The following is a 12,886-nucleotide window of genomic DNA, read 5'->3' as shown; positions in this document are numbered from 1 at the left end:
AATACTACTAGTTTAACATTCAAAATCCAGGATCATCAATGTGATATATACTGAGTGGTCAAAACTCCCAGGAAGGGGTGTCCCATTCGAAAATGTGCTGTGCATGACCCCTGGGTGTTGCGGCATAGCTGAGCAGCCTGGCACAGACACTAGCATCATGAAGATGGCAACACATCTCGAGTTAAGCAACTTTGAACATGGGATGATGATTGGCGCATGAATCTTAGCATTGCGAAAATAACACGCGAATTCGGGTTTCCGGTGTCAACAGCTTCGAGGGTGGATCTTCAATATCACAGAGAGAATGTTACCAGCTGCGTAAACCACCGCATGGGAAAACCACAAGTGTTTAAATGAACGGACATCACGTTGCTTCCACAGAACCATACTGGGCCTTGGGCGGTCTACTGTGAGTCACATCACCGCCCAGTTGAATGTTGGGCGTCAGGAACTCATTTCTACCAGGACTGTAAGGTGGCAACTGCACCTCATAAGCTTCATCAGCAAACGACCACCTCGTGTCCCTTTGCTGACACCTCAACACCGAGCTCAATGGCATGCACAGGCCTGCAAACATCAGCAATGGACTGTGGAGCAATGTTGGTGTGTGTTATGGTCCGATAAATCCAGGTTCCAGTGATATCGAGCTGATGGGCGCGTGTGAGTGTGGCGTATGCCCCATGAAGCTATGGGTACATGGATCCTGCATGTCAACAAGGTTGTGTCCAGTCGGGAGGTGGCTCAGTTCTGGTCTGGGTGACGTTCTCATGGTCGCAATTAGCCCCATTGCCCGGCAGTAGGGAGCGCTGTCAGGTGCACGTTATGTGAACATTCTTTCAGACCATCTGCATTCCTTTCTGGCCCTAGAGTACCCTGATGGAGATGCCATGTTTCAGCAGGACAATGCGCCATGTCACCACTCTGTAGTGGCGCGCAGGTGGTTGGAGGAGCGCTCCAGTGAAGTTGCGACCATGGATTGGCCCTCCTGATCTGCTGATCTCTATCCCATCGAGCATTTCTGTGGTGCTGTCGATGCTGGTGTACGCTCCATGAACCATGCACCAAATATACAGTACAAGGCCAATTGTGGGTAGCAGTGCAAGATGCATGGTCCAGATCCCTCCAGAGCAATTCGAACCCCTTGTACAGTCGATGTCTCGCCGTACTGCTGCCGTTTTCAGGGCTCGCGGAGCAGCAACTCGTTATTAACATGTCGTTCAGTGTCTTCACATGACTTTTGGCCACTCAATGTATGTTGGACTTCCTTTCTGTGGACAGAAATGAAGTTGGAAGTATACGCAAGCAACACCGAAAGTCCTTTCCCGTACCCTTCCCCCTTTTGAATCTTCATTGTAATGTTCCTGTTAATTACCAGACTCATCCTTTTTATTTTGAAAGACTGTTATTGCAGCCAAATTCGTTCTCAAGTCCAAACATTTGATAGCCACGAGGACTACCTCATTCTGGAATTTTTTCATCTTCAACATCCACCTCTCCTTCACTAAACACTTGCTGTTCCCCATTTTCACTCTACTTAGGAATCTTCTTCCTCTTTAACTGACAAAGGCATAACATCAAAATATTTCCTGTTTTTTAAGTTGAATCTTGTAAAACAAGGGGCTTGAAGCCCAGAATCTGTAAAATTCTCGAATCTTGGATTTCCCTAGTCTTGTTTCAAGATTGCTTTTGTACCTTTCGGTGGTTGCAAGGGCGGCAGTCTAGATGATTGACTGGTACAGCCTTGTAATAATACTCAACATGGCTTGGCTGTGTTGATACTGCTACACGGTTGAAAGCAGCGGGAAACTACAGCCGTAACTAACTCCTGAGGAGATGCAGCTCTCCCTCTATGAATGATGTTCTGATGATGGCTACTGACATTCTGCGAGTCGGAGCGTGGAATGTTAGAAGTTTGAATCATTGTGGTAGGTTAGAGAATCTGAAAAGGGAGATGGATAGACTAAAGTTAGATGTAGTTGGTATAAGTGAAGTACGTTGTCAGGAAAAGCAGGATTTTTGGTCAGGTGACTACCGAATTATCAACACAAAATCAAACCGGGGAAATGCAGGAGTTGGTTTAATAACAAATAAGAAAATAGGGCAGCGGGTAAGCTACTACGACCAGCATAGTGAAAGAATTATTGTCGTCAAGATAGACACCAAACCAATGCCCACCACAATACTGCAGGTCTATATGCCTACTAGTTCAGCGGATGATGAGAAAATCGAAAGAATATAATGAAGAGATAGAAGATTTAATACAGTATGTAAAAGGTGGCGAGAATCTAATTGTGATGGGAGACTGAAATGCAGTGGTGGGCCAAGGAAGAGAAGGTAATACAGTAGGAGAATTTGGATTGGGACAAAGGAATGATAGAGGAAGTCGGTTGGTTGAATTCTGCACTGATCATAATTTAGTCCTTTCCAATACTTGGTTCAAACACCACAAACGACGGCTTTATACGTGGACGAGACCTGGAGACACTGGAAGGTATCAAATAGACTTCATTATTATTAGGCAGAGATTCAGAAACCAGGTGTTGCATTGCAAAATTTTCCCAGGAGCAGACGTGGACTCTGACCACAAATTGTTGGTCATGAAATGCCATCTGAAGTTGAAATAATTGAAGAAAGGAAAGTATGCAAAAAGAGGGGATCAAGGCAAGTTGAAAGAAAAGAGTGTGAGGGATTCTTTCAAGGAACATGTTGCACAAGGGCTAAATGAAAAGGCTGAAGGAACACAATAGAGGAAGAGTGGATAATCATGAAAAATGAAGTCAGAGCTGCTGAAGAAATGTTAGGAAGGAAGAAAAGCTCAGCAAAGAATCAGTGGATAACTCAGGAGATACTGGACCTGATTGATAAATGATGAAGATACAAGAATGCTAGGAATGAAGAGTGCAGAAAAGAATACAGGCGATTAAACAATCAAGTGGATAGAAAGTGCAAGGTAGCTAAGGAAGAATGGCTGAAGGAGAGGTGCAAGGATGTTGAAGGTTGTATGGTTCTGGGAAAGTTAGATGCTGCATACAGGAAAATCAAGGAAACCTTTGGAGAAAGGAAATTTAGGTCTATGAATATTAAGAGCTCAGATGGAAAGCCTTTTCTAGGGAAAGAAGACAAAGCAGAAAGATGGCAGGAGCATATCCAACAGTTGTATCAAGGTAAAGGTGTAGATAATTTGGTTCTGGAACAAGAAGAGGCTGTTGATGTGGATGAAATGGGTGACCCAATTTTGAGGTCAGAGTTTGACAGTGCTGTGAGTGACCTAAATAGGAACAAGGCACCTGGAATTGATGACATTCTCTCTGAATTAATGACTGCCTTAGGAGAAACCAGCATGCCAACGTTTATTCCATTTAGTGTGTAAGATATATGAGACAGGAGAAGTCCCATCCAATTTTCGGCAGAATATTGTTATACCTATTCCCAAGAAGCCGGTGCTGACAAGTGTGAAAAACTACCGCACCATTAGTTTAGTATCTCATGCCTGCAAAATTTTAACACGTATTATTTACAGAAGAATGGAAGAACAAGTTGAAGCTGAGTTGGGAGAATATCAATTTGGCTTCAGAAGAAATGTAGGAACATGTAAAGCAATCCTGACTTTACGTCTGACCTTAGAGGATCGAATCAAGAAGGTCAGGCCCACACACATGGCATCCGTAGATCTAGAAAAAGCATTCGATAATGTTGATTGGACCTAGCTATTTAAGATTCTGAAGATGATTGGGATCAGATACCGAGAATGAAGAATTATCTACAATCTGTATAAAAATCAGTCTGCAGTGAAAAGAATTGAGGGCTTTGAAAAAGAAGCAGCAATCCAGAAAGGAGTGAGGCAAGGCTGCAGTTTGGCCCCCCCTCCTTTTCAATGTTTACATAGAACAGGCAGTAAAGGAAATCAAAGAGGAATTTGGAAAGGGAATCAAAATCCAAGGAGAGGAAATCAAAACCTTGAGATTTGCCAATGATATTGTTATTTTATCTGAGACTGCAGAAGATCTTGAGAAGCTGCTGAATGGTATGGACAAAGTCTTGGGTAAGGAGTACAAGATGAAAATAAATAAGTCCAAAACAAAAGTAATGGAGTGCAGTTGAACGAAGGCAGGTGATGCAGGAAATATTAGATTAGGAAATGAAGTCTTAAAGGAAGTAGATGAATATTGTTACTTGAGTAGTAAAATAACTAACGATGGCAGAAGTAAGGAGGACATAAAATGCAGACTAGCACAAGCAAGGAAGAGCTTTCTTAAGAAAAGAAATTTGCTTACTTCAAACATTGATATAGGAATTAGAAAGATGTTTTTGAAGACTCGTGTGGAGCGTGGCATTGTATGGAAGTGAAACATGGACGATAACTAGCTCAGAAAAAAAGAGAATAGAAGCTTTTGATATATGGTGTTACAGAAGAATGTTGGAGATGAGATGGATAAACCGAATCACGAATGAAGAGATAATGAATCGAATTGGGGAGAGGAGATCGATTTGGCTGAATAATTTGATGGGGCAAAAACGACCCACCTGGGCATAAATGGGTTAAACTTCACCCGTGCTGCATTTACCAGATCCCACACATCTCCAACTATGTTGGTACTTATATCAGCTTGCCTTACGTTGTTGGTACCAATGTGAAACACTACCACCTTCTCTTTTCCCTCCTCCCTCTCTTCTACATTCCTCAACATCTGCCTCAACCTAATTCCTGGATAGCACTCTACCCTGGTTCCCTTTCCTCCACACACTTTCCCCACGTGTCTAACGATGGAATCCCCCATGACCGGAGCCTCAACCCTACCCACCTCATTTGATCCCCTCCCCTCCTGGTCAGCTCTATCTTTCCTGATAGCTGCAGAAGCTACTTCCTTCTCCCTTTTCTCCTTCCCATGACCCGGTTCCACCTGTCTTTTCTTATCCTCTACTCTAAATTTCCCTTTTCTACCTTTTCTCTTCCTCCTACTTCAACACATCTCAGCAACCGTTCCCTGTCCCTCATCTTCCCTCTGTTGTTCTGCCTATAGTGACTTTTACTGATTTCGCACAGACACCTGTCCTGAATTCTGATCCTGAATAGAGCTCTTAGCCTGCAATCTTCTTCCTCTTAGAACATTAGACCACCTGTCTTCTACAACTCCCCCTTTCCTTCCCCTCCCTCTTGCACACCTACTGTAACGTGTACATTGAGGAGTCGTATCTTTCTTCCTGTCTTCTGTGAGAATCCTAATTATCTCCCTCAAACTCTCCAACTCCTCCCTCATACCCCTCAATGCCTCGCCACACCCACAGTTCGTACACTCGCGCTCCTTTACCATTCTTTACGGGGAAAAAATTAAAATAAAATAACTTATTTGCAAAAAAAAAAAATGAACAGAGGGATATATTGTCTGGGGTAGTACTCAAGGATCATAGGACAATAAGGTAATTAATACACGACTACACTACAATACAACTTAGTCATACTCTATTTTTTATCCTACAACCCCTAACAGGATAGAAACTGCTGTGAATTACTGAATATCGAAGGGAATACACAAGAACTACACAATTCCAAACTGCAGTTAAGCCTATCCTAATTACAAAAACCGAATTTTAGTAAGAGTTTCTACGGATACATACCTCTACTACACCAGTACTAAACAAATATTTTATAATAATAAAATAAGCACAGTAAATTCTAATAGAATATTACTCATATACTACTGTACAGTACACTACAGTAATTTTTAAACTACTTTCAGACGTATCCTAATTACAGTACCGGTACCGTATGTCACTACTAAGTACAAACAGGAATGAAATTTGCAAGAACTACTGTACTCAAAGATTACCAACTAAGCTAAATGCTTAGACAGATTATTATTAGTACTACGCTCTAATAGATACACATGAAAGATAACAAGTAACTTTACACGAATATAGCAGGCAAGATACGGCACTATCTAAATATACTCTATCTACACTGCAATGTATATCCACTACACTACAATTTTCTGCTGAAGTATGATTATATGAACTTTTACCGCTGGTGGATTAGTATTATTTTCCCTACTACGCAGGACGGAGAATAAGAGTGTCCTTAAATGCTGAGAATAAAGAGGTTTTCCACTATAATTTCTGTCAAGACCACACCGGGGGCGTGAAGTGCAATATTATTGGGATATAGGAATTTGATTATTGACTTTTACTTGATGAATAAACGAAGGTGAAAATTACAAAATATGCAGGGAACTAAGACTACAAATTATCGGAATAATTAATCGGCTGACTTTGTATTTATTTACACAACTATCATGTGCATGTAGCAACAATCGTCAACAATCCAAAAAATTGTTAAGTACTGTAATTATCCAGTGAAATTACCATCAGTTCTCTTTAACTTCTCTTTAAATCTATGTTTACAGGCTTATCATGTTATTTAATGTAATAAATTATTACCTTTGTGATAGTTTGAACGGATATCTGTACGAAATATTGGAAAAGTAGCAGCGGAAATTACAGCGAGTTACAACTCCTTATGATAATCTGCCTTTGTAAGTAATATACCAACGAACCTACAGATATTTAGAAATATTGTTTTAAAAAGTTAATATTATTACCTAAGGTATTTCCTAAACCTAAATTCAAAACAAAGTACACCTAGCTATCCTACTTAACCTAGAAAACGTAATCTACTGAACACCAAATGAATTACCTGTTATAAAATTCAAATAAATAACACTACTCCCAATTTCTACCAACAAGCACTAAACACCAGTATATAAGTAGCACTAAGTGGAACACGCACACACAAAATTTAAATAATTTCAATAGGTTTTAACTACTTTTTCACTACAATAATGCAAGAGCTCTCTCAACAGCCAACCGTTCACAAGCGCATCCAACAATCGGATCATACAATATCTGTGAGTTGACGAGTTTTTGCCGTGTTGCACACTTTAAATAATTTCAAATTCGCTTTCTTGTTCAGTTTAAAGAAGAAACTAGTTAAAACCCTGGTTCTTCCAATATTTGACTATTATGACATAGTTTACAAAGATGCGAAAACACAACTTTGAGATATACTACAACATGCACAGAATGCTTATGTAAGATTTACATGTACTTTGAAATATTCAGATCACGTTACCCAGTCTTTTGTTAACCTTGGATGGCTACGCCTTGAAGACGCACGCTGCACACCCTGATTCTATTGCACTGCATCCTTACCTTACAATACCCAACTTACCTACATACGTACATACCGTATTTATGCGAATATTCCCCGCACCCTGATTTTAGGAAGGTTCATTTTGAAAAAATGAAATGAACTAAAATTCCTTCCATCAAAAAAGTAACGCTGGATAAAGCAATATTTCATATCACTCCGCAAGGTCCACATGGTCATTACCCAAATATGAACATTTACGGATATAGCTGCTTTGCCTGAGATGATAAATGTGCATTATCACTGCTATAAAATGCCATGAAAATTAGCAAGTAGGCCTACTTACGTGACAGGTATTTCATTAATCTGAATTTGCAGTAGGCTCGGTTCCCTTTAGATCAGAAGGTTCGTTGTCTCTTGCATTACTAGAATTCTCTCCTAAATTGCTTACAAATTCGTCACACTCCACGTCTAAAACACTTCTCACGCTGTCTGTTTTTACTGGGATAGTAACACAACTGGTGGTGGATAATTCTTTTCATGCAATGTAAACACTTGAAACAGACACACCAGCGAACTCAGATGTTACGTTTTGCGATATAGTAAAACCACATTATTACGTGATTTCAAATTAACCGCCAACTTGTAATTCAAATATGCCAACACTTGCCAAGTCACAAAATATTCTAATACCCACTACTGCATGTAATTAACATTGATTCACAGTAAAAAAAAAAAAAAAAAAAAAAAAAAAACCACCTTTCATATGCCATGGAAAGAACTATTTCCAAAATGTAACCAACAAGGTTCATTTACATTATTCAAATAATGCACTTGGATAAATCACTGGCAAACATAACCTCATGCAGCAAAAGAAAAAGAACATGATTCAAACACAAGGACAAATTATGCTGGCTCCCGTGTGCAGTTTGTTTTTGTTTCCTGTACTGTTTGCATTTATACATGCCTTGTACTTGCTCAGTGCCCGACGCCTTTAAAACATTGTGGCTTATTGAACTTTCCTATGAAGAAGGGAGCAAGTTTCGCTAACATCTCCATTATAAACAGTACAGTGATCCCATCTCCTTTAAAACCGTAAATCCGTCTGGACTTGGCAATTAGGAAAAAAATGCAGTTTCATATGCATTGACAATATTGTTTGAGTACGAATTGATTATAATTAGCCATGCTTTATCGCCAACTGTCGGCATCGCCAGTGTTCGCAGATTCTGCTTCTCCGCACACTGCCTGCAACGTGATATTGTGGCATTCCTGAAAACGCTGAGTAGGAAAGAATTATGACTTCATTCGAACTTAGCAACTATAAAACACACTATAGACACACCGAAGTGAGTGAAAGTGTGGAAAGCTACCCCTACACTTTCCAGAAGACACGTTCTATCGTAACGCGGAGAAATTTTAAATTTAAATTACTCTGTAAGATACAATTTTTTCTAAATGTAAAAGCAAAGCAAAAAAAGTCATCTCCGTACAGGCCACGGAGGTCCTTTGAGCGGAGGAAGGTAAAGGCTTCCATCATCCATAACCTAGGCACTTGATAGGGTAGAGTGTTTAGCTCTACGCCCAACCGCCTTTGCCCAGGAATTAACCTGGTACTCATTTTTGGGGTAGGATTCGAACCCAACCCACGTCCTTCTGGGCGAACCGAGCACGCCTTTACTACCTCGGCCAGGCAGCCCCTAAATGTAAAGGCAGTTTATAATTAAAAATCTGCTTATTTTTCCACTTAGATATGACATATGGGGACAGTTTTATTTCATCAGCCGTTATACAAGGCATAACTGTACACCTAACATCTAAAACTAGGTGAGCCAGGAACATGTTCCAACCTTGACGCAAATAAAACGCACACCCCAAATTTGTGCCACTATTTTAAAAAAAAATATATGCAGGGATTATTGGCGTAAATACACTACATCTTCATTGTAGACTCTTATGCCTTTCAGAGCATTTAGTCTGCAAGCCTGTGTGAATTTACGAATCGCCACTACAAACCTCTATTTGTAACTAGTTCTGTGGCCTCGTTTAGTTCTAAATCTCTTTATCTTTAAATTGTTAGAAACGAAGTCTAACCATCATCATCTTGGTCTCCATCTACCCCTCTTACCTCCATAACAGAGTTCATTATTTTCCTAGGTAACCTTTCCTCCCCCATTCGCCTCAAATGACCCCACCACCAATGTCAGTTTATGCGTATGATTGATCCATCTACTTCATTACTAACTTACAAATCTCAGTCCAATACGGATAAAAATGAAGTTTATTATTTCCTTACAGAGCCTTCATTTCCTCATTCCGAGTACCCTCATGCGATTGTTCCCATCTGTCTGTACCAGCAATCATTCTCACTACTTTCATGTCTGTTACTTCTAGCTTATGAATAAGATATCCTGAGTCCATCAGCCTTCACTCCCATAAAGCAAACTTGGTCTGAAAACAGACCGATGTAACGATAGTTTCATCCGGGAGCTGACTTCCTTCTTACAGAATGATGTTGATCACAACAGTGATCTCATTGCATTATTTTACTGCACCTTGAATCAATCTCACTATACTACCATCCTGGGAGAACACACATCCTAAATACTTGAAATTATCTACCTGTTCCAGCTTTGTATTCCTAATCTGGCATTCAATCCGCTTGGATTTCTTACCTACTGATGTCAGTTTAGTCTTTGAAAGGCTAATTTTCATACCGTACTCATTGCACCCAGTTTCAAGTTCCAAGATATTAGACTGCAGGCTTTTGCAGGCTTTTTGAACAATAAAGGTGAATCCCTGTAAGTACCTTCAACCAAGAACTTATTCTACTGTCATTTCTCACTGTAGCCCAATTGTCAACATAATTGCTTTGATTGATTTTAATAAACCACCCTTAATCTATCTCATAGTGTCCCAATAGGGTGAACAACTTTCCCTTCGGTACTCTCATATGCCTTCTCTGTATCTATGAACCTTAAACATAACTGTCTATTCCTCTCGTAGAATTTTTCACTTAACCTGCTGCATACTGAAAATGTGATCCTCACAGCCCCTCTGTGGTCTGAAACCACACTAGTTTTCATACAACTTCCTCTCAACCTCTGATCGCACCCTCCCTTCCAAGATGCCATTGAACACTTTGCCTGGTATACTAATTAATGAGATACCTCGATTGTTGTTGCAATCCTTCCTGTTCCCTTGCTTATAGATATGTGCAAATAGTGCCTTTGTCCATTCTGAAGGTACTTTACTAACACTCCATACTAATCTTATTACTTTATGATGCCATTTTATCCCTCCCTTCCCACTGTACTTCACCATTTCAGATCTAATTTCATCTATTCCTGCTGCTTTATGATAATTGAGTTTATTTACCATCCTTTCCACTTCATCAAGTGTAATTTCACCATCATCATTGTTCTCCACCCCATGAGCTTGGTCGTTTGCAACATCACAAGGAAGATACCCTTTTACATTGAGAAGATTTTCAAAATATTCCTTCCACCTCTCCAGCGATTCCCTGGGATCTGTTGTGAGTTCACCTGATTTACCCAAAACACTATTCATTTTGTTTTTTCCATCCCTTCCTGAGATTCTTTATTACTGTCCAGAAAGGTTTCCCTGCTGCTTGACCTAGCCTTTCCAAGTTATTACCAAAGTCTTCCCACGAATTCTTCTTGGATTCAACAACTATTTGTTTCGCTCTGTTTCTTTCCTTACATACAATTCCCTGTCTGCATTAGCCTTTGTTTGTAGCCATTTCTGATACTCCTTCTTTTTACGTTTACAAGCTGCTGTTACTTCATCATTCCACCGTGATGTTTGCTTTTCCCATCCTTACACACGGTTCCTAGACATTCTCTTGCTGTTTCTATTATAGCATCCCTGCATGCCACCCATTCTCTTTCTATATCCTGAACCCGCTTACTGTCCACTGTTTGGAAATTTTCACAGATCACATCCATGTACTTCCTTCCATTTTCCTCATTCTGGGGATTTTCTTCCCTGATCCGTCTACAGACAGATTTCTCTTTCTCTATCCTAGGCCTAGAGATACTTAGTTCACTACATATCAGATAGTGGTCTATATCATCAAAAAATCCTTGAATACCTTCACGTTCCTGACATATTTCCTGACTTCAAAGTCTGTTGTTATATAGTCTACTAGCCGATGTACCCGTGCTTCCCTACGGTATTCTCAGAATGACTGTTTTCGTGGTTGATCCAACTAAAGTTAACGTAGGTTGTTACAGTGGCATCAGAAGGGATTACATGTTACGAATCTCATGGCTGGTCCGTATTGAAATGTACATTAATTCAACAATGATATAAAAGTTTATTGAGATCCACTTATTCTATACACATTGGGTTCTTAAAGTTAAATTTACATCTTGTCATTCTAATTTAACGGGGCATGAAAGTTCCAGAGGGGGGACGACCAGGGTGCAAACAGCCGTGAACACTCTTCTGCCATTATTCCGTTAAGTCTGCTCATTCCAATCAGTGCCTCAGATTAGGGATCCTATAGCTGGAATGCTGTGATGAACCAGGGTGTTTACGTACCAGTAGTATCAGAAAATTCATGAATCAGAAGAATGGCATGCTAAAGAAGAGAGAGATCTAACTCTCCAGCTACTTCCCGCCAATATTCAGGCAGGCTGTTATACTTGGTATGCATCAGTAATCCCATCTATCAGAGATAATTGGCAGGGGAAGATGAAAAGCACATCACAACAAACAGTAATCAATGTAATGTTATTGATCAATTGTATAAGCTTACTCTGTATTGCACGCCTTAATATTTATTTTTCTCCCGAATCTGTGATATCAGGGCATCGAATGTAAAGTGAATCCTTTGTTCTTTCATGACTCCCTCTTGTCTTATTATTAAAGTGATCGTTCCTTTATGATATTTTCTCATTTTTATAATCATCTTCACAATTTCCCGTGTCCATGAGTCCTGGCATTATTTCCACTTACTTGTGCCAGGCTTGTCACTTTCATATATCCTATCCGACCTCCCTTGGTCAACTCTTCTCCTTTTCTGACCTCGACAGTATTACGTATGGAGGCCTAGGGAGTCCTTCATTTTCATACCTTCGTTCTTCAAATTGTCGGAACCTTTCCATGTTTCCTCTCTGATTAGTGTTATATATAGAGGATGATCGGAAATTGTATTCTCTATAACTTTTGTTATGTGGTACTTTTCGATAGAACCAATAACATAGGTAGGCCTAATGAAAAATTAAATTTTAGGTGCTGTCCCCCTAAACTACCACTTCCATCATTGTGAATAAAGTTATTTATATCCTAGATTGTAGTGCTTTATCCCCAACTTGACATTCCGATTTTCATAAAGTTCTGTTCACCCATTTTCTCGTGGCTCAGCATTGATATGGATTTGGCTGAAAAATCTAAATTCATGAACATCTCTGTTATCATATCCGGTACGGTAAAAGTGTATAAGACATACATGATCGGAAATTTAATTCTTTATAACTTTAATTCTGTAGTATTTATCAATAGGACAATTAATGTCAAATAATAATACTAGATTATAAATTCCACCTGTTTAATACATGAGTTTCTTTTAATTTAAATTTAAGAAATAGTTCTTAAAATATTAGATATAGGGACTTGTTTCCCCAATAATGAGGGCATCATCAGCCTAAAATCTCATACCTGAAAGAAAGGTAGATCAGGATCCTGATTGTTTTTATACGTCTAAAATATAAATAA

At 39.6% G+C, this 12,886-nt stretch overlaps 1 protein-coding gene across 1 annotated transcript in view; it reads left to right on the top strand.

Moving 5' to 3' along the window:
• The window catches only part of LOC136877753 (histone-lysine N-methyltransferase NSD2), a 386,665-nt gene that overhangs the window by 316,948 nt on the left and 56,831 nt on the right, over positions 1-12,886 (top strand). The gene's annotated exons all lie outside the window — the stretch shown is intronic.

Source organism: Anabrus simplex, chromosome 7 (genome assembly GCF_040414725.1).
Source record: "Anabrus simplex isolate iqAnaSimp1 chromosome 7, ASM4041472v1, whole genome shotgun sequence".
NCBI classification, from domain to species: domain Eukaryota; kingdom Metazoa; phylum Arthropoda; class Insecta; order Orthoptera; family Tettigoniidae; genus Anabrus; species Anabrus simplex.
This window is presented reverse-complemented; position numbering and strand designations above follow the sequence as displayed.